General features: G+C 38.0%; 1 pseudogene; it reads left to right on the plus strand.

The window, feature by feature from the left end:
* The first annotated feature begins 664 nt into the window (after positions 1-664).
* Positions 665-22,443, plus strand: part of LOC143656016 (uncharacterized) — a 60,403-nt pseudogene continuing 38,624 nt past the window's right edge.

Consider the following 22,443-nt stretch of genomic DNA (forward strand, 5'->3'; position numbering starts at 1 on the left):
ATAAATGACTTTAAAAATAGTTACAAAAAAATGAGACAAGTGTTATATGGGAAGTGGAAATGGGAGGATGATGTCCCAGAAGCAAGAGGAAGCACAGTATATTCAAAGAATTAAAAGCAGCTCCATATACACAGAGGGTAGAGGCCAGGTGATTAAAGATCTGGTATGGTAATGTATTTTCACTTATTCTAAGTGCAATGAAGAAGAAATGAAACATTAGAAAAAAGGGGGATGACTTGCAGAGAGTTGGAGTTTAAGAAATAACCATAAGACTGCCAGGTAGGAAATGAAGAATGAAATCCAGGCAAGATGGTCAAGTAATCTACGGTGTTAGAAGTCAGAATAACAGTTACCACAGGTGATGGATGGGGTCAAGACTGGAAGTGGCATGAGAGGGCTTCTGGTTGGCTGTCAATATTCTGTTTCTTCATTTGGGAGCTGGCTACCCAGGCCTGTTAAATTTGTGAAAATTCATTCAACTATATACTTATGTGCATGCATGTTTTACTTCAGTTAAAATGATTCTTTCAAAATGCTTCTGGTTCCTCTCGTATTCCTCACCTCTGTCTTTGCAAGAGGGTCCAAATGTCCTCTTACATGTGTTCTCAATAAATTTTCTATTTCCTTACTCTTTGGGCTATGCCCTTGAATTTCTTCTCACAGTATGGCCAAGAACCTAGAAGCCAAAATCTGGCAACATGTTTGGGCAAACCAGCCAGAAGACGTTTCTCTCGGAAAGTCTGGACTGGTGAGTACCAGGAGGCTTGGCCATGTGCTTTTCCTTTTTTTTTTTTTTTCTCACTTGGCTCATTGCTATTCTCTTCTGTGTCCTCAGGCAATGCTGCATACTCCTGAACCATTTTTACTGTTCTCTCTAGGAATCTAGGAGCTCTGATGTAGCTCCCCAGAACATAAATTTGGTTCACCCTGAGCCTCTGGCTTCCTCCTCGAAGGTGACAAGAGCCCCATCTCCATGCTATGTAGATTGAAAGAGGCTCAGGGAAGTAGGTGATACTACCCTTTGGGACCTGACTGGGGGCTTCTCCCTGTGTCCAGCAGAAGTCCAACGGGAGCCAAATCAAGTCCCCATTTCACACTCTTTTGCTCTCGCTTTTGCTCTCACTCTCTCTCCTTCTCTCTCTCTCTCTTTCTCTCATTCTCCTAAGCTCTCTGAGAAGCCCCCACACTCTCTTTTCCTCCCTGCTGAGTACCCAACCCCTTCCTCCTTTAAATCTGTTCCTCTTTTCACCTCCACAGAGGTCCTCTCCACTGCCTCCATGAAGATCTCCCTCTTTCTCATTTGTCTAAATTTCAATGCCTTCTAAAACATTCCATCAGTTATAACACAGAATTCTGGGCTAAGGATTCTTATGCCATGCTTTAAAGGTGTTATCTTTAACAATCTAGGGAGTCTCTCTGGTTTAGGCTAAAATATGTCCATACCTAGACCCTTCTAATTGCCTGAAAAGCATACTCAGCCACATTCTTAAAGGACGTGGTTTCCTTGCTGCAGGTTCTTTCCCTCTATCTCAATCATGGCAACACCCAGGGCTGATACAGGTGAGATCCCCTCCCTAAAGTTTCTTTGTTTGTGGCAAGTCCTTTATATCCTCTTAGGCAGTAAATGAAGACCACAAAGATGCAGGAGGACAAGTGGATACCCAGCTAGAATTCACTCTTGGATCTGAAAGATTATCATTTCCTTCCCTCTTCCTCAGTCTCCCTTGGCTAATGCCTCTCTTAGGCCTGCTCATTTTTATCCTCTTGCTATTGATTAGCCCTTGGATTTTTAAGCTTCTCAACAAGTTTATTTCTTCCAGACTAGAAACCAACATCAAACCAATGCTGATGGGAGGATTTTCAGCTGTTTCAAATGTCCCTTCAGACTACTCCCCTCTCAACTTTGATCGATGAGATAGCCAGAAAGTTCTACACCCCATCAGGCAGGGCCTACACCCCCTGATGAGCCAGAAGCAGAAACAGAAGACAGATCCTCATCCCTCAGCACCCCTTAAGAGTAAGAGGTGAGAACTCTCAGAGGGGGAAGTTCAGGCAGGCCAGAACAGGGACTGAGAAGAGAGACAAGACCTTGAACAAGAACAGTTAATCAAGGCCAAGGAAGGCCCCTGTCCCCACAGCTGCCCTGCCCAGAGGCTACCCAGCTACAGGAAAAACCTGGCAGCAGATTACCCACCTGGGGCCAAACACCCCCCTCCTAAGTCACCCATGGGGAAGGGTGGAGCCAAACGACGCCCACTGGAGAGAGTCATCTACAGAGAAGGATGAAGCCAACCAACCCACCCAAACATACTGTCTACCACCAGATACTGCCCTGGGGAGAAGGGTGGGAAATACAAAGCCTCAAACAAGGAAGGGGGAGTAAAGATAGTAAAGGGATTTATAAAAGCAAATGACTTCCCCTTGCCTATTACTTCTCGCCTTCCTCACCTCTGTCTTTGCAAGAGAGCCTGCATGTCCTTTTACATGTGTTCTCAATAAATTTTCTATCTGTTTAAAAAAAATGCCTCTGGTTTGCACACTCAAGTCTGAGGTTCAAAGAACTGTGGCTTATGGAACTGATATGTAATCCATCACTTAAGGAAGTAAATGGTACCATGTCCAGCAGAAGAGGAGTCTTCAATAGACAAGGTTTTGTTTGGTCTCTGCTGTCTATTCAAGAAAACAAACAGGCAAGCATGTGCTCTCTTTAGTACCTTATGATTTTGCCTTTGCAAAGAATATAACATGACATGAGAAGAACAGAGAAATTGGACTTAATTATGTGGTTTTAATATACAGCTTATTGTACATCACTTGATATATTTAGAGAATGCAGCTCCTTCTTATAGCTTCAAGTTTTCACTAATTACATTTGGAAGTTATGCCAAAAGTTCCTCCGAACTCAAACAATTAAATACCAGACTAACAATTAAAATACAGTTTTAAAAACACACGTTTGGAAAACTGAAAATGGACTCACATATATCAAACTTCTGAGTTTCCAAACATTCAATACTGAAGGCAAAATTCATTCCCTACTGCATATTTATCAATAAAATCAGTCCTGAAAATAAAAAAGTTAAGCATTCAACTAAAGAAACTAGAGGAGGATATCAACAAAAATTAAAAGAGCAGGAAGAAGAAAGAGTCGATATGAGTGAATGAGGAAACAAAGTAGCAAAAAGAAAATCAAAACTAAAAGCTGGTATTATAAAAGACCCATAATGGGTGGGCAATGGTGGCTCAGAGGTAGAATTCTTGCCTGCCATGCCAGAGACCTGGGTTCAATTCCTGGAGCCTACCCATGCCAAAAAAAAAAAAAACCCTCAGCAATAATGAACCTGAAAAAAATGAGTTATGACAAATAAAAATATAGTAACAAAGTGAAACATAAATAAACACAGGAAACATTTTTTAAATCATATGAAAGCAATATTAATTTAATGCTAATAAATCTGAACTTTGACATATAGCAGAAATGAAAGATTATCTGGAAAACTTGTAATCAACCAACACTGACTCAAGTACAAATCAAAATCCTTAAAAAAATTAAATATTAGATCCTTAATTATTCAAAAATAATATCAAATATTCAAAAATCTTCAGTCAGTTTTTAATAACATCAAAGAATAATGAATTCTTCTCGTATTCAAAGTGTTAAAATGAAGTACGATAAAATATATAGCCCAATCTCACTTATAAATATTCAAAATAATAATTTAAAATATTTTCAAATCTGTAGTGCACCAACAGCAATATCAACTATAAAAATAACAATAAAATGTCATGCCAGGTAATGTTCATTGCTCCTCTGAGAAGCAAAGATTGTTCAATAGCGTACAATCCAGTAGTTCAATGAACAACTTTAGAATATAAACAAACTGAAAGTGTATCATCTTATTATACGAAGAAAAAACATTTGATACAACTCAACCATCAATTGATATAAAAGCTTTAAGAAAATTAGGAATACAGAGAAATTTCCTCAAACCAATAACCTCTCCCTAAAACAGGCAGCAAACATCGCTGGTTTTTTTGGTTTTGTTTTTGGGTGCATGGGCCAGGAATCAAACCCAGGTGTCCTGCATGGAAGGCAATTCTACCACTGTACCACCTGTGCACCCTGCTTTTTCAATCATCATCAAATGCACATGAGTATCGTGATAAGCAGGGTTTAAATCTTCATATATTTTTACATATGCGCTTATAATTCATAATATAATGATGTATAACTTATAACATATAATTATATATGATTCTATTCTTACAACATTCTATTGAGATGAGTTGTTATTTTCATTTTAAAGATGAGAAACATCTATAAAATAAGATATCGACTGCAAATCACAACTGGTAGATGCTAGAGCCTAAATTCAAATGCATTTAACTCCAAGGCTTAGACTTTTAAACAGTATGGTATTGGACCTCTGTACTGATGAAGGTTGAGAAGAATTGCAGTTTAAATTAGTAAGCAGTCAAAGATGCCTGCTGTCGCCCATTGTATTCAAACTTGGACCTTAGCACTAGCTAATGCAATAAGAAAAATAAACATGAGATTTAAAAGACAGCTTTGAAAGATAAAATGGCCTTGAGATAATATAATTGAGTGTCTGAAAATTTGCAGAAAAAAAAGTAATTAGAAAAGAAAAGAGAATAGAGCATGTCACAAGGTCAATATGCCAATTACTAGTATTACCAGAAAACAGCTATAACAACTGTCAAAAGTAACAGAAATTAAAGATACTATTCACAATAGTAAGAAAAACTCAAAAACTCCTGTAAATAATTCTTGCAAAAATAGATTTAAATTTTTAGGAGAAAAATGTTTAAGAAAGTTTTAAAGAACATAAAAAGAAAGCCTGAATAAATACTTATGGAGTAGAAGATTCAGTATTAAAAATATGCCAGTTCTCCCACCAAATAATCTAAGTATTTTTGGCAATCCAGACAACATCACAAGGTTTTCTTAAAAACTGGCCAGCTAGTAGCATACACATATGATGGAATATTATGCAGCTGTAAGACAGAATAAAGTTATGAAGCATGTAACAACATGGATGTACCTTAAGGACATTATGCTGAGTGAGATTAGCCAGAAACAAAAAGACAAATACTGTATGGTCTCACTGACATTAGTGAATGAACTTGGAGAATTTCAGTTAAGGACAGAGACTATCAGGAGATAGAAATAGGGTAGATATTGGGTAATTGGAGCTGAAGAGAAACAGATTGTGCCACAGGACTGAATGTAAAAATTCAGAAATGGATCGCACAATACTACCTAACTTTGATGCAATAATGTTAGTACACTGAATGAAGCTGAATGTGAGAATGATAGAGGGAGGAGGGCTGGGGGCACAAATGAAATCAGAAGGCAAGATAGATGATAAAAGACTGAGATGGTATAATCTAGGAATGCCTAGAGTGTATAATGATAGTGACTAAATGTACAAATTTAAAAATGTTTTTGCATGAGGAAGAACAAAGGAATGTCAATGCTGCAGGATGTTGAAAATAGATGGTAATTCATATTTTGAAAACTTTAACTTATGAGTGAGACTAAAGCAAAATAATGTTTATTTGGTACAAAACGTATATTTTAACTAGTGCATTTCCTAATATAACTTATGTGGACAATTTAATTGAACACCATAAGTACATGGAACCTTGACTAGGGCATGAGATTTTGTAGATTTGTCCAGAATGATGCCCTGATAAATTCCAGAGTGATTTGAACAGTGAATTAAAAAGTATTTGCAAAGTCTCTTTGGGTGAATGGCAAGAAAGGGGGGAAATTCAAGTTTCCCATTTGGAGAACTCCTGATATTCTCACAGCAATGGGGATAATCAAAGCCATAGGCCGAGTCCTAAATCTTGGGGTTTGTTCATATGAAAATTATCCCCACAAAGGATAGGCTAAGCCTACTTAAAATTAGGCCCAAGAGTCACCCCCAAGAGAACCTCTTTAGTTGATCAGATCTGGCCTCTCTCTCTCAGCCAACACAACAAGCAAACTCACTGCCCTCCCCCCTCTCTACATGGGACATGACTCCCAGGGGTGTAAATCTTTCTATCAACGTGGGACAGAAATCTTAGAATCAGCTGAGACTCAGCATCAAGGGATTGAGAAAACCTTCTCGACCAAAAGGGGCAAGAGAGAAATGAGACAAAATAAATTGTCAAAGGCTGAGAGATTTCAACACAGTTGAGAGGTTATCCTGGAGGTTATTCTTATGCATTATATAGATATCACTTTTTGAGTTAAGATACAGTGGATAGACTGGAGAGAAGTGCCTGAAAATGTAGAGCTGTGTTTCAAGTAACCAGGTTTCTTGAAGATGATTGTATAATGATATAGCTTTCACAGTGTGACTGTGTGATTGTGAAAACCTTGTGTCTGGTGTTCCTTTTATCTATCTTATGGACAGATGAATAAAACATATGGATTAAAAATAAATAAATAATAGAGGAACAAATGTTAAAATAAATTTAGTAGATTGAAATGCTAATGATTAATGAAAGGGAGGAGTAGGGGTATGGTATGTATGCATTTTTTTCTTTTTATTTCTTTTTCTGAATTGATGCAAATGTTCTAAGAAATGATCATGAGGGTGAATATACAACTATGTGATGATATTGTGAGTTATTGATTATATACCAAGAATGGAATGATCATATGATAAGAAGTTCATGTTTGTATATTGGTATGTTTAAAAAAAAAATTTTAATTAAAAAAAATGGCCAGCTAGAATTGTGTTTTCTTTATATAAAAGAACAAAGAAATAAGAAAATTTTGAAGAAAATAATGAAGAATATTAAGACCAGATATCACGCCTTACTCAAAAGTATACGACAATATACAATTGAAACTGGTGGCCTGCTGACAATAGTCCCAACTGAGTCCTGTTCCAGGGTCATTAGTCTAGATACTAAAAGAATTTAGAGATGAGAGGGCCAGTAAGAATAAGTAGTAAAGTTTATTAAAGGAACAGAGAAAGAGTATACATTAAAGAGATAACAAGGAATGTGTTCAAGGGAGAAGCACGCACTGAGTGGGACTGGGTTAGCTTGTTTAAAAGGAAATTTTGTTGGTGGCAGGTCTCCATAATAAACTTTGAATACCAGATGCCTTCTTTGCAGGTCATCGTGGTAACCTTTGAACATTAGGGGCTTACATGGTTTGCATTAACCAGGTATTTACAGGGCTAGCATTGTTTCAGGAAGAGATAACTATTGATTATATAGTTATCTATATATGCCCTCACGTATCCCAAATTTGTCTTTGGGCAGATATTTAACAATCTTTACAACCCCATGTTTTCTGTTATTACCTAAGAGTTTGCTTCAGGCCTATGATTTTATAAACTTTTATGGTTTGGGAGGTTTCAATGGTTTGGGGAGATTTGGGAGCCTTAAGGGAAATTTCTGTTCCTTAAAGCTGAAGCTTGCAGCTGAAGTGTGCAGTTTGCATTAATTCCTTTGGAACTAGATAAGAAATAAGGGACTTGCAGTTGTCCATTACTTCTTTTAACAGCTGGATAGGAAACCAGGAACCTGCACTTGTCCATTAATTTTATCAAAGCTGAATAGGAAACCAGGGACCTGCAGTTCCCTATTCCATCCTGATTCACTATGACAAAGAATAGAAAAACAGATCAATGTAATAGAATCAAGTACCCTGAAACCGGCTCATTGAAACTTGGCATTATCAAGGATGGCATTATAACTAAGAGAAAAAGGATAGACTATTCAATAAATGGTGGAAGGACGATTGGCTTTCCACATGGAAATAAAAAGTTAGAACACTATTTTAGAGCAAAATAAATTCAAAGTAGATTGGAATCAAAATATTACAAAACAAAACTTTACAACTTTCAGAAGAAAATAATTGACCTCAGAATAGAGGATTTATTGAGCCATATACAATCATGCAAACCATAAAAAAAAAAAAGATTTGCAAATTTGACTACAGTAAAACTAAATATCTTATTTTGACTAAGATATCTTTTAAAACATAACCAATAAGCCACAGACTTGGAGAAATCATATGCAATATTTTACTAATAAAGTATTAATATGCAGATCATATAGGAATTAAAAAATTCCAAAAATCAATGCTAAAAATCCAAGGCAAATATAATAAAAGGCATGAACAAACAAGAAATGGAAGAGAAAAATCCCAGCAGAATTTAATTAAATTGGCAGCAACCCCTCCAAGCCTGGACCCCACCGGCCCCGGATTTCCCTGCCCAAGGAATGGTGGGAGCTTCTTACTGGATAAATATGGCATGATATTCTACAATTTCTTTCTTTCAATGTCAAGCAAGGTCTGGTAGAAGAAAGACTAACCATGTCCCCTGACTGTCCAGGACTGCCCAAACCTGTCCTTGGTGAGCAAGGTGGGGAGAGAAGATAGGCGGCTTCCCCAGTGCCATGGAGTGCCTTTAGGGGACTTGAGGGCTAGAAAGGGGGGCCTGCATGGACTCAAGCTTGGCCATCTCTTCAGGACATGGAACCCTGCAGATCTGGGACCTGGGATGACCAAGCTCTGTCCCAACCAGATGCAATGCAACCTCCACCCAACAACAAGTGAGCCTGGAAGGTGAGCAGAGTCCTGGACAGTCAGGGAACATGGTTAGTCTTTCTTCTACCAGACCTTGCTTGACATTGAAAGAAAGAAATTGTAGAATATCATGCCATATTTATCCAGTAAGAAGCTCCCACCATTCCTTGGGAAGATGTACGGGTGTCTGTAGAAGCCTGTATATATAATATGAAAAAACTACTCTCAATTTCCCCCCCCCAAACCTTTTAAAAGAAAACTTTTTTTGCTACATCTCAGCTTTCTAGATGTAAAAAAGGTTACCCATGTATAATAGAGTTAGAAAATCACGCGTCTAGTAGTGCTCATTTGTTAAAAAAAAAAAAGTTCATAGAAAAGAAATGTCTCTGGAAATGACTTTGAAGTGAAATTTAGACTGCCTTTGGAAACAGCACACATCCATGCTTGTTCTGTGGATTAGAGGATATGGAGCTGAAAGTTGAGAAGAGGAAGAGAAGAAGGTTCCATGCCAGACTGGTCATTAAATATCTTCTAAATGAAGATATCTTCCCATTATAATCATTGCTCTCTGTGTGCATTTTATTCCTCACTACTTTAAATAGAGTTGACAATGCTGAGTGTTTTTTGAAATCTCTCCTCTTCCTAGATGTTCTAAGTGTCTCACATGTTAAAAATAGAGGGAGTCTTCTTGTCTGCCATGTGGTGGACCAGGGTTTGATTCCCGGGTGGTGTGCTCCCCACCCCACAAAAAAAATCAACAAATGGTGCTGTAATCATGGGATAGTTACATGGAAAAAGAATGAAATGTGACCACCCACCATACAGCATGCAAAAAAAAAAAAAAAATAGACATCGTAAAAGCATATTTTGTAAATAACTTTTTGTTAAAATACATATAAAATATTGTGGGGTATTTTGAATGGCCAAATGACCTCTCTCATACATATTTTGGGCCCTGGTTTGGAAGAGGAGAGAAAAGGTAGTGCAGAGAGCTCTATGCTAGTGTTTATGAGACAAGATTAACCATTGTCCCTATGTCAGTGAATCTGGGTTTACTTTGCTGTGTATAGAGTGTATATAAGCACAACACATCGTAATTTACAGCATCTAATCTTCTAGATGCTTAAGAGATTGCTAGCATATGACAAAAATAAAGTTATTAAAACTAATACATTTTGTGTTAAAATTCCTAGGAGAGACTGTCTTCTGAAATTTTTAACGCCTACAGGTTTGGTGAAGGAGGGATGAAAGGGAAGGGTTCCAAACAAGAACATTCATGTTTAGAAAACACTTTCAGATTATAACTGCTGTTACATGTGTGCAGTTTATTCAAGAATGCTATGTATATAGTAGACAAACTAAGACATTATGTGAAGCATTTAGGCTGTCTAGATGTTTAGAATTACACAATGTATATTAGAAGTGGAAGTGGTAAAATATTACTTTATAAATATTATTTCATAAGAAATAGCATCTTTTGGAAATGGGATTGTTAAACCATTCCTGTGAGCAAAATATTACTCTCTGTATACTTGTTCAATGATTTGGAGGAGGTGGGAGGGGAGCAATTGCAAAAGGTAATCCACTAGTGTATTTTTACTTGGACAATTTCAGACAAAAAGTTTTCTATATGTTCTGTGCACTTTGTTTGGCTGTATATATAGTGTCTATAAAGGACAAATGGCACCTAATTTTGCAACATCTATTAAAGAGATTGCTAGTGCATGACAAAATAGTAAAATTAGTATCTTTTATATACTTTAGGTTGAAATTCATTGGAAAGTTTGTCTTCTGCAAATGAATTTTGGGTAGGAATTTGTTCAACCACCTCTAAGCATTACACTTGGCTGTATTTGTCCACTGAACTGGCGGTGGAGAAAAGGAAGTGAGGAGGGAATGGTTCAAGGTCAGGATGATCCTGTTTAGGAGACAGCTCAGATTATAACCATTTGTTTCAGATCCTAATGCTGTCAGAAGGCAATATATCAGAAATGATTTGCTTTTACAAATTTATTAGGGGGTTATTAGGTTACAAATTTAAGTTCTAAGGCCATGAAAATGTCCAAATTAAGGCATCAACAAGAGGATACTTCACTCAAGAAAGACCAATCCCGTCCAGGGTTTCTCTGTCACATGGGAAGGCACACGGCTATGTCTGCTATTCTTCTCTTGTGGCTTCTGGTTTCAAACGACTCTTTTGGCATCTCCAAATGTCTGTCTTGATTTCATCTCTCTGCTGTCTATGTTGGTTCTAAGTTCTCTCTTGTAGAAGGTTCTAGGAAAGGATTAAGAGGCGATTTGAATGGGCAGGGTCACATCTTCATGGAAACATCATCAAAAGGTCCCATTCACAATTGTGCAGGTCACATCTCCAGGGAAACAACCCAATCAAGACGTCCCACCCAACAACAGGTCTGCCTCCACAAGATATGATTAAAAGAACACGGTTGTCCTGGGGTACATAACAGTTTCACACCAGCACATTATTGTTATGCATGCAGTTTTATTTAACAATATCATATATACAGTAGGTAAGTAAGTTCTTATTTGGAATATTTAGTCTGTCCAAATGTTTAGATGTGCCTGATGTGTTCAAATATAGAAGTAGTAGGATAACACTGTAAGTACCTTTTAAAAATTGGTGAGAACGGGTGGCCAACAGTGGCTGAGTTCTCGCCTGCCATGCCAGAGACCCAGGTTCAAGTCCCAGTGCCTGCCATGTTAAAAAAAATGGTGAGAAATATTATCTTTGGGAATGGAATTTTTAAACCACCTCTCAACATTGAACTCCTACTTGTTCAATGGCTTGAGGTAGGTGGGAGGGGAGAAATCATAATAGGTGTTTTGCTAGTATTTACTAGAAAATTTCTGATTTTCTGTTGCCCTATATGCTATATGCATTCATTTAACTTTGCTGTAGTGTATATATTGTGTATATATTGGGCATATGAGTCCTAATTTTATCATCTCTAATTTCTAGATAAAATCAGATTGGCTGGCCATGTTCTGTGTGGGCATTTTTGTTATTGCTCTGCATTTAAGGACAAGTTCTAATGCCCAAAATATATTAAAAATAGAGATAGTAAAATAATCCCTATAAAAATGCCTTTTTGTTAGTTTTTAGGAAGGACTATCTTCTGGGAGTGACCTTTGCTAACCCACCTCTTGGAGCTAGTCATATTTCTCTACTTAGTCAAACTGGTAGAAGAGGAAGAGCAAAGGCAGGGGCTCTTTGCTAGTATCTCTGTATCTAGAAGACAGTTTTAGATTATAACCATAGTACTTGGTGCATTTTTTGTAAAATACCTGTGTTTATTGCAGATACGAATCATTATTTCACAACACTTCAGCTTCTTAGATATCTTGAGGTGACAATGTATGATAAAAAGTAGAGCTTGTGAATTAATGAATTTATAAATATCCTTTTGTTAAATTAATAGAAAAGAAGCATTTTTGACATGGAATTGTTAAACTAACTCCCTGAGCAGTATGCATTAGGACTTATTCATGAAATTGACTCAGAGGGGCAGAAGGAAGTACAAAGGGAAGGATGTATGCAGATGTGTTCATGTATTTCCATTTTGATGTAGCCATTGCATGTGGCAGCTCTTGGCTGTACCATAGGAAAACACTGTTAAATAATTAAATGGAAATGTGCCTTTTGCTAAGATTTCAATATAGATCTGATAATGAGCTCTCTTAGACACATTATACTTACTGTACTCTTGCATTATGTCTCATCTTAAATTGAGCATTGAAGAAAAGTGGTATTTGTAACTCTACTATATTCTATAGAAGCTTTTTTTTTTGCCATTTTTGTCTTTTGTCATTTTTGCCAATTTTGCCATTTTCGTCTTTTATGAAATGTTTGTCCCCAAGAAAGGCAGGAATACATTTTTCCCCCTGATTGAGTTGGTGTCATGTAACAAAACTCATGGCTTTGGGATTTTGAATTGGTAAATATTTATGAAAAAGCATGATACATTCTGCGTGTGATCACAGTCACATAAAAATGTATACTCAGTGTGTGCATTTATATTAAGGACTTAGAAGGATATGTCAAGCTTTAAACCACTTGTGATTCTGGGTAACTTTTATGTTTTTGCTTCCTGTGTTTTTCGGTTTTCTATATTACACAATTAACTGAAAAGCTTGAAAAAAGTTGTTCAAAAAACTTACCAAATGCTATGTACGGTAAGATACAATCGACAATGCTTAAATGCATGTAAAATAAATATTGCTTTTATGACTACATATATCTGTGTTCTAAAAAAAGTTAACAGAGTGATTGAATCTGTTATTTTTTATATTACTCTGCACTTTCCCACATGCTTGCATTATTTATAGTACAAAGTCTTTTACAAAATGAAATGAAGTAGAGGAGGCAAGGCTCTAGGGAGGAAGAAAAATGAGGTCATTCAATGTTTGAGAAGAAGCACAGGAGTGGTTTGGAGCAGGATGGATGATGGGGGGAAGGGGAGGTGCCTCCTCTTAAAAGAGGAATACAAACTACGATGGAGGCAGAAAACCCTACCTCCATAGCAATAGCCAATGTATAAGATCAATCAGAAACTTTTCTGTTCTTTTATCCATCAAAATGAGGGAACTAGAAGCGTAATAAATATTTGTAATCAATTTAAATCATATCTGGGCCTTTAAGTGAACTGAGAGTTTTTGTAAGAATTTAAAGTGGAAATTTACTCACTACCAGACAGTAGGCAGACAGGTAATTTGCAAGGGTATAAAATCAACACCATGCTTTTGAGAGGAAGCAATATATACAAAGGATTGTAGATCAGGAGGATTAAGGAGGTTTGAGTCATGTATATGAACAACCTATTCAATTCAGAAAGAGGAGGGAGCCTTGGACTCCCAACATCTTGAAGGTCCCAAAGGTTATTTGATCCATTCCTCAGCCTTAACAGATGGGTGACTGACTCTGAACTCATGTTAGATGGTACCTGTTTCCTCTAACAGTTGTGCAAAATTATTCCAGCAGTAAAGAGATGCATATTCCAATTCTGGATCACACTTATGAGCTATGTGGCTCTAAGTAAGACACTAAAATGCTCTGAGCCACAGTTTCCTCATCTATAAAGTGGAAACAACAACAGCACCTCCTTTATGATTTGTCATGAGGTTTAAAGGAAATACAATATAAAACCATCCAACACACAATTATTGCACAATTATCATTGTAATTATCACTGCTTAAGTCCAAAGCAGATCCCATCTATTGTCGCCTGCCTTTGGAAGCTCTCTTCCCAATATATTCTCACTCTGCTAAGCCTTAAAATTTTGGGTTGTATCTGGAAGAGCAAAGAGTTGAGCGAAGTCCACTGCTGTCAGATTCCACATTCAAGGGACTGTCCAGGCCAGAAACCCATACACATGGCTCACCTCTGCTGTCCCTTTCCTGACATTCCACACAGAAAGAATCTATCCACAATTTTTGTAGTAGGCCCAGTGCCAGAAATCTTGGGTGTATCTTTTAATACCATATGTCTTAGTCCTTTTTAGATCTTTTGAAGTTTATAACAGTTTGCTGGCTTCATGCTTTTAGGTTTTAAAAGTTAATCGTTAAGATGAATTTGGGTGGCCAACTGTAAATCTCCACTCTATTAATTATTTGCAGACATTGAGTCTGTGAGCTGGGGAGAGTAGGGATAGGAAAGGAGAGCTGGAAACATCTGTGGCCCTTACTCTGCATCAGGACATAGTTTAATACATACTTATTAACAAGCATTTGAGCTCAGCAATCTTAACTTTGTCCAAGATATCAAATAATGTTTTCTGATACCCTAGAAATGGAATTAAATTCAAAACCGCCTAGAAACGTTAAAGAAGCCTATCACACAAGAAGAGAATGCCAATCGAATGGAGTGAGTACTTTCCATATTCCAGACACTCTTCTAGGAATTTTACATGTGTTATCTTATTAATCCTCATTTTGCCACAGTGAAGTTGTTACTATTAATCTCTTTTTTTTATGTATGCTGCATGGTGGGGGTCACATTTCATTCTTTTCCCATTTGAGTATCCCCTTATTACAGCACAATTTGCTGAATTTTTGTTTGTTTGGTTAGTTTTTCATTTGTTTGTTTATTTTGGGAAGTGCATGGGCTGGGAATCTTAACCGGGTCTCCCACATGGCAGGCAAGAATTATTAATCCCATTTTATAGAGGAAAAAAATTAAGGATCAAACAGTTGAATTGACTTGCCTAAGGTCACATAGCTGATGGATAGCAGAGGCCAATTTAAAAGTGGTTCTGTTTCAGAGGCAGTGCTCATTCTCTAATGGAGACTCAAGAGGAATAGGTAGGCAACTCTGTAAGTGAAATCATTGTCCTCTCCCCTACATGGGACATGACATCTAGAGGTGAAAGTCTCTCTGATAGTATGGGAGATGACTCCCAGGGATGAATCTGGCCCTGGCACCATGGGATCAACAATGCCATCCCAATCAAAAGAGGGAAAAGAAATGTTACAAATAAGGTACCAGTGACTGAGAGAATTTAAATAGAAAAGCTACTCTGGAGGTCACTCTCACACAAGCTTCAGGTAGACATTGCTACCTATCATAACCTCTCAAACCCCAGTGAAAACCACTTCAGCCAATCCTAAAGAATACCTAGGGCATTATATAAGATTCTACAAAGGTTCCATGCACTAGGGTAACTTTCCAGAAACCTACAACCTCCAGATGGGTCCCTGGCCTGAAATGTAGAGGGTCCAGTCTCTCCAGAACATCAACTAGTTCTATCTCCCTATCCCATATTATTGACAGCCCCTTCCAACATGAAAAAACTAGAATGGGCATAGCCCAAATATCTCTAAAGAGTGTGAGAAAGGTCATGGTGGAGTTATACAAAGAAAGTAACATTTAACGAATGAGTATGCTTGCTAATTCAGTAGATTGATATTTCTTTTAGTCTCCAGTACCTTATGGCAACTAGAAGCAAAAACCTAGAATTATGGAATTGTAACCCACACCAAACTCTGAAATATGTTCTATGACTAATTGTTGCAAGGTACTTTAAAATTTATTGCTTTTTTGGATATATATTATTTTTCACACACAGAAAAGAAAAAAGAGTCAATTGTGATGATAAAGAACGGGTAGGGAAACATGGAATGAGAATTTACATGGGACTGAACAGTAGTCACCACTTTTCTAACTGCTTCACAACCTTCACAACAACCCCAGGAGTAGGGCACTCTCATGATCCCCATTTTATAGAGGTACAAAGTGAGACACAGAGGTTAAGAAGTTTGCCCAGGACAATCGAGCCAATAAGAAGTGGAGCTGGAATTCTAACTTAGGATTCATTCTTTTAACCATTCTAGAATACCGTCTCTTGAGAAAATGAAGCACATGGTAAAATTGTTTCCAAATGTATATTTCCAAAGTCTTTCTGATATTGTCCATGCCATTGAGCATGCAATTCTTTGACTAATCAATAATATTCTAAATTACAAGAGCATTAAAGGCCCTTTTAGTTGAGAGAAGGAGCATCCCGTACAAAGGGGTGGCTCACTTAGGGTCATGGGATTAGTCAAAGACAAGGCTTACATGAACTACCAGGTCCACAGGCCTCTAGTGCAGGACTCTCACAGGGCCAGGATTACTGTCCTGCCAACTTGGTCAGTTGCCGACAGCTCTGTATTCGTGGAGAGAAGGATCAAAGGACAGAACAGCTGCTCTCTGCTGTTTTCGTATATGGAAATATTGTAATGGAAACCACTGCGCAGGCTGGAGAAACTAGAGCCTTTCCTCTTCATCACATTTTAGCTCTGGGCAGAGTCTGACTCATTCAGAGCACTTGGATGTGTCTTCCACAAAACCAGAGTGTCCTGGGTATGGTCCCAGAGGAAACACTGAGGAATTAGGGATCTCCTCAACTCTAGGAATTGGGGAAAGTGGTTCTCTAGCAAAGAATACTGAAAGGTCCCTCAAACATTGCTCTGTCGTCACCAAGGGAGTCCGGGCATGGAATTCCTGGGTACTTTTTATCTAATCATTTAAATCATGAGAAGGTAATAGACATGCAGGTGGAGTATTTGAAGTTGTGGGAAAAGAGTGAGCTTCTAAGCCAAACCAACTCACACTCAAAGCCCAATTTCATTTCTTCCAAGCTGGGCATGTCATTTAACTTGTGTGACAAATTTGTCCATTTATAGAACCGAAACTATAAATACCTACCTTGCAGACTTATAATGGGATTGATTAAAATAAAGTATGAAAAGTTTCTAGAAAGGAACAGGCAGACAGTGGGTGCTTAATAAAGGTTGAATTTGCCTCTTTTTGGTAAAGGCTAAACCAGAGTCAGTGAAAACTATTTGGAGAGATAGTTGGCTGAACAATGGGAATATGAAGATGTTCACCTGTTAATCCTTGAACCATGAGCATATCTTACCTTATGTGGCCAAAGAGACTTTGCAGATATGATTAAATTAAGGATATTGACATGAGGCGATTATCCTGTATTCTCTGAGCAGGCCCAATGTAACCAAAGGCTCCTTATAGGAGGGAGACATGGGTCAGAGTCGGGGGGGAAGCTTGTTGAATGCTACAATGCTGGCTTTCCAGATGGAAGAAGAGACCAGAAGCCATGGAATGTAGGCAGCCTCCAAAAGATACAAAAGATAAGAAAACAGACCGAAGGCACCCTAGAAGGCACACATTCCCGCCAACACCTTAAGTCCACTGAGTGATTTTGGTCTTGTGACTTCCAGAATTGTATGATAATGAATTTGTGTTGTTTTTAGCCACTGTTTGCATAGGAAATTTGCTACAGCATTGAAAGAAAACTAATATAGAGGGGACTATCACAAGAAAAATATTCTCCCTACTATAAAGGATTCTTCCTGCTTGGATTAACCTGTACCACAGGACAAATAGATGTGACCTAGTGTCTCAGGGTCCAGCAGCTTGTGTATATATATGTGGTCACAAGTACATCATATCATGTACCAATGATGGCAGTTCTTAACTACCACCACCCCAACAATCCCAGGAACATAATCTTCCTATCTTAAGCAAGAATGAGCAGGAAGATGAATACATTGAGCCAATCGTCAAATTTTGTTCCTAATCCACCAAGTAGCACCACTTGTTCCTAGAATATCATTGTCTTTCATCAACACTGGTCCCTCAGTCTTAAATATAACCCTGACTCTCTTTTAATGGAACCAGATTGGTAGAAATAAATACTGACATCTCCTCTCTCACCTTTAGCTCACCATTCCCTCCCTACAGCATATCAGAATGTCTCCCTGTTCCTCCAGTTCAAACCCAAGGCCCATGTATTAGAGTGCCTAGAGGGAAGTAGATAAAACTGTTGAGCTGTGTTCCAGTAGCCTAGATTCTTGAAGACAATTATATAAAGACATAATGTTTTCAATGTGACTGTGTGATTATGAAAACCTTGTGTCTGATGCTCCTTATAGCCAGGGCATGGACAGATGAGTGAAAAATATGAATAAAAATAAATAAATAATAGTGGGTACAAAGGTTAAAATAAATTGAGTAGGTAGAAACACTAGTGGTCAATGAAAGGGAGGGGTAAGGTGTATGGTTTGCATGAGTTTTTTCTTTTTTTTTTATTCATTTTCTGGAGTGATACAAATGTTCTAAAAAGTGATCATGGTGATAAATACACATTGATTGTACACCATGCATAGAGTGTATGTATGTGAATATTTCTTAATAAAAAAAAAAAGAAAAAGAAAAACTCAAGTCCCATATAAGTATGACAATTAACAACTTATACAAATAGATGCTTTGTAGTGGGAAGTATCATTAATTCTACTTGCCAGAAACATGTGAATCCTAGCTCTGGCTTCAAAAAGACACCCTATTACATAAGGATAGACATGCTCTATTTTTGAGAACATTCCTTCTCAAAGGACTCTCTGAGTGCCTCAAAAACTGGCCAAAATTAGTGTGAATAGTCAGGGTTTTTCTAGAGGGTTTGCTTTGAGTAGACAAAGACAGTGCTCATTACAAGATGTTCTCTATATGACCATTTCCTATTGTTTCTGATTTCTGATTATAAAAACAACAGGTTGTCCTGGCATGCTCATAAAGTATCTTTTCCTGAAGATGATCCTGGAGTAAGAAACAGCATGTTAGATATTTGTCCTAATATTCTTTCTTTCATGACTGAAGAAGGCCATTAGGTGAAACATTACCTAAAGAAGCAATGTTGGAGCCTTTCTTCTTGTCAGTGGGAATAAACATATCAGTAATTCAATCTGATATTTCTATAAATTCTCAAGTAATAGAGGGTAAAGAGGTAATAGGAGGTCTCAAAGATTATACACTTTTTCTACTGAGAAATAAGATGGATGAGTAAGGCAAAGGAGGGCAAGCATTTATTAGTTGTAAAGCTGATATTAGAGAATGTGGCTTCTATCAATGAATAAATGGCCTTACTGATACTGAACTCCAGGAGTAGACAGACTTATCTGCCCAGTTGCAGGTGACTCTGAAACCAAGGAGTCTCTCCCCTAACCTCTGAAGGAGTAAAGTAGAAAGCATGCTCCCTGGAGACAGCTCACACTCTAGAGGAAAGGATGAGGCAGATGCCTAGCAAGACATGCCTAGTTCCTGCAACCAAACTCTACAAGTGGTAGGGTCCCTCCATCTCCCTTGGTTAGAATGGGTATGAATGCATGAAAAGGCCAGGAGAACTAGTGGAGTTCTCTCCACATGGTGCATTACCACTGGAAGAGATTGTATTTTTGTCAAAATACCTGCTACCATTTTTCCATCCCTCTAAGTACTACACTTCCCATGACATGAGACTTGCTTTAGTTAAGCATAAGAATGGCATGAGCCATTTCTCCATAGATGTTTTAAGAGCCATTGTTCTCTCCTTTCCCTTGTCCACAGGAATGGCATGTCCAAGATTGAGGTTTCACTTTCAGCCTTGGTCCCAAGATGAAGAAGAAGTGGAGTAACACTGCAGCACAATCTGATGGATGAATGTGAATGAGAAATAAATATTTTTTGTTTGAAGCCAATGAGATTTGGGATCAATTGCTACCACCACAGCCTAATTTATCTTGCACTTACAGATGTGTGCACCACCACCATCACCAACGCCACACACACACTCTCCTCCTCCCCCACCTCAAATCATGTGGCAATCTTCCCTTTCTACTTGGGTTTCTGTTTTTCCATCTATCATTCATCTATTCACTGGCTGTTGCCTGGACAATAGGCCTTGTGAGAGGTGATCAAGTTGTAGTAATGAATAAGACCTTCCTAGTAGTAGGGGAGCCAGTCATGTCAAGAAATAACTAAAGCTACTTGTACAGTAGTGGGGTAACTTCCTACTCCTGTCCTCTAACCTGGCAGCCCTTATGTGTGCTGAGGCACTAGGAAGCTGTAGACCAGCTCATAGGAACTTGAAACTGTCCCCTCCAGACTCCAGGAAAAAAAAAGATTGAATCAAGTCATCCAGAAAAGCTTTACATTGATGGACTCAATACAGAAACAAGTGATAAATTCCTTGAAGGAGTATTTGACAAATATGGATGAATAGTGGAAGTACCTTGATGAAAGATGGTGAAACCAACAAATGAAGAGGTATTCCTTCTGTAACCTTTGAAAGCCTGGCAGCAGTCAAGGATGCAGCCAAAGACATGAATAGAAAGTATTTAGATGGAAAAGCCATCAAGGTAGTACAAACCACTAAACTATCATTTGAAAGTGGTAGATGTGGACAACCTCCAGCTTCAAGAAGCAGAGGTCCTCTTAGAGATCTCAGAGGTGGAAGAAGAGAAAGTGGAGGGACCAGGGGACCTCCCTCATGTGGAAATCACATGGATGATGGTGGCTATTCCATGCATTTTAACATGTGTTCTTTCAGGGACCACATCCTTTGAAAAGAGGACCACCACCACCAAGTAGGAGCCCTCCTCCTAAAAGATCTGACCTTCAGGACCAGTTCACAGTAACAGTGAAATGGGAAGAAGAGTTTCTGTATGATGTGGAAGAGATAGTTATGGAGGTCCACCATGAAGGGAACCTCTTCCCTGTCATAGAAATATTTGTCTCTAAGAAATGATGGATATTCTACAAAAAAACAGCTATAAAGCAAAGATTATCCAAATTCTTGTGATAGGAGAGATTATGCAACACCACCAAGAGATTTTATTTACCATGATTATAGTCATTCCAGTTCACATGATGACTATCCATCAAGAGGTTGTAGTGATAGAAATGGCTATGGTCATGACTGAGACTCATCATATCATCCAAGTAGAGAGTTCTACTGAGATTCATATGGGGATTATGGTAACTCACATAGTGCTCCACCTACACAAGCACCCCTACCATCCTAGGATAGAAGCAGTCACTATGATGATAACAACAAGTCACTTGATAGATATGGTGGAAGTCAAGATGGTTACTCAAGCAGCCAAAGTGAGCTCTACTCCAGTGGTCAGGAATGAGCCTGGCCCTGGCACCGTGGGATCAACAAGGCCATCCCGACCAAAAAAGGGAAAAGAAGTAATGCAAATAAGGTATCAATAGTTGAGAGAGTTCAAATAGAGTTGAGAGGCTACTCTGGAGGTCACTCTTATGCAAGCTTCAGTTAGACATTGCTACCTATCATAACTTACCAACCCCCAACCAAAACCATTCCTGCCAATCCTAAAGAATGCCTAGGGCATTACATAAGACAAAGGTTCCATGCACTAGAGTAACCTTCCAGAAACCTACAACCTCCAGATGGGTCGGTCCCTGGAGAAAATAAGTTCTGAAATGCAGAAGGGCCAGCCTCTCCAGAACATCAACTAGCTCCATCTCCCTATTCCATATTATCAATGACCCCTTCCAACATAAAACAGTTAGAATGGGCATAGCCCAAATACCCCTAAAGAGTGGGAGAAAGATCAAAGGTGATGGTGGAGTTATACAGAGAAGGTAGGGTTTAACAAATGAGTATGATTGCTGAATCATTATATCAATATCTCTTTGTCTCCAGTACCTTAGAGTAGGTAGAAGTAAAAACCTAAAATTGTGGAATTATAACCCATGCCAAACTCTGAAATCTGTTCTACAACTAACTGTTATGATGTGTTTTGAAAATTATTGCTTTTTGCATATATGTTATTTTTCACAAAAAAGAGAAGGAGTAGAACAGAGAAGATAGGATTTAACAATGAGTATGACTGCTGAATCATTATACTGACATTTCTTTTGATCTGGTCTGCAGTGTCTTGGAGCAGCTAGAAAAAAAGAAACAAAAAATTGTGGAACTGTAACCCATACCACATTTTAAAATTTGTTCTATAACTACTTGCTAAAATGTACTTGGAAATTTATTGCTTTTTTTTTTTTTTGCAAATATGTTATATCTCACAATTTTAAAAAGTTAAAAAAAAAAGATTGGGTTGGCAGACAAGAAGAGGGGCTTCCCCCTTCTGTGGTAAGGGGGTACCCTCCTACATGTGATTCTTATAGCAGTTCAAGCTCTGGTGCAGCAACCTGTGCAGGAGGCTGGTCTGATCGAGAGAGGCAGAAACAGATACTAAAAAGAGACATAATTTGGACCAAAATCCCTGTTCAAAGAAACAAACAAAAAGTGGAAACTGTTGTCATAACTACTCAAGGATTGCTAAGAGGAAAAATTGTGTTATCTTTTTAAAATTTCCTGTTAAATTCCCTTCCATAATTTTTATGTTCTTGTGATGAAAAAAGTAAAACATGTTTAATTTTACTTGATTTATGGCACCGCTTTCAACAAGCAAATGTTAAATGTGCTAGATTTTTCTTGTGTATTCTTGTTATAATTTTCTAAGTAAAAGTGTCCTTATAGGCCACTTTCTATCTGATTTTTCCCAGTAAATGGGGCAAGTACTC

Source organism: Tamandua tetradactyla, chromosome 2 (assembly GCF_023851605.1).
Source record: "Tamandua tetradactyla isolate mTamTet1 chromosome 2, mTamTet1.pri, whole genome shotgun sequence".
In the NCBI taxonomy this organism is placed as follows: Eukaryota; Metazoa; Chordata; class Mammalia; order Pilosa; family Myrmecophagidae; genus Tamandua; species Tamandua tetradactyla.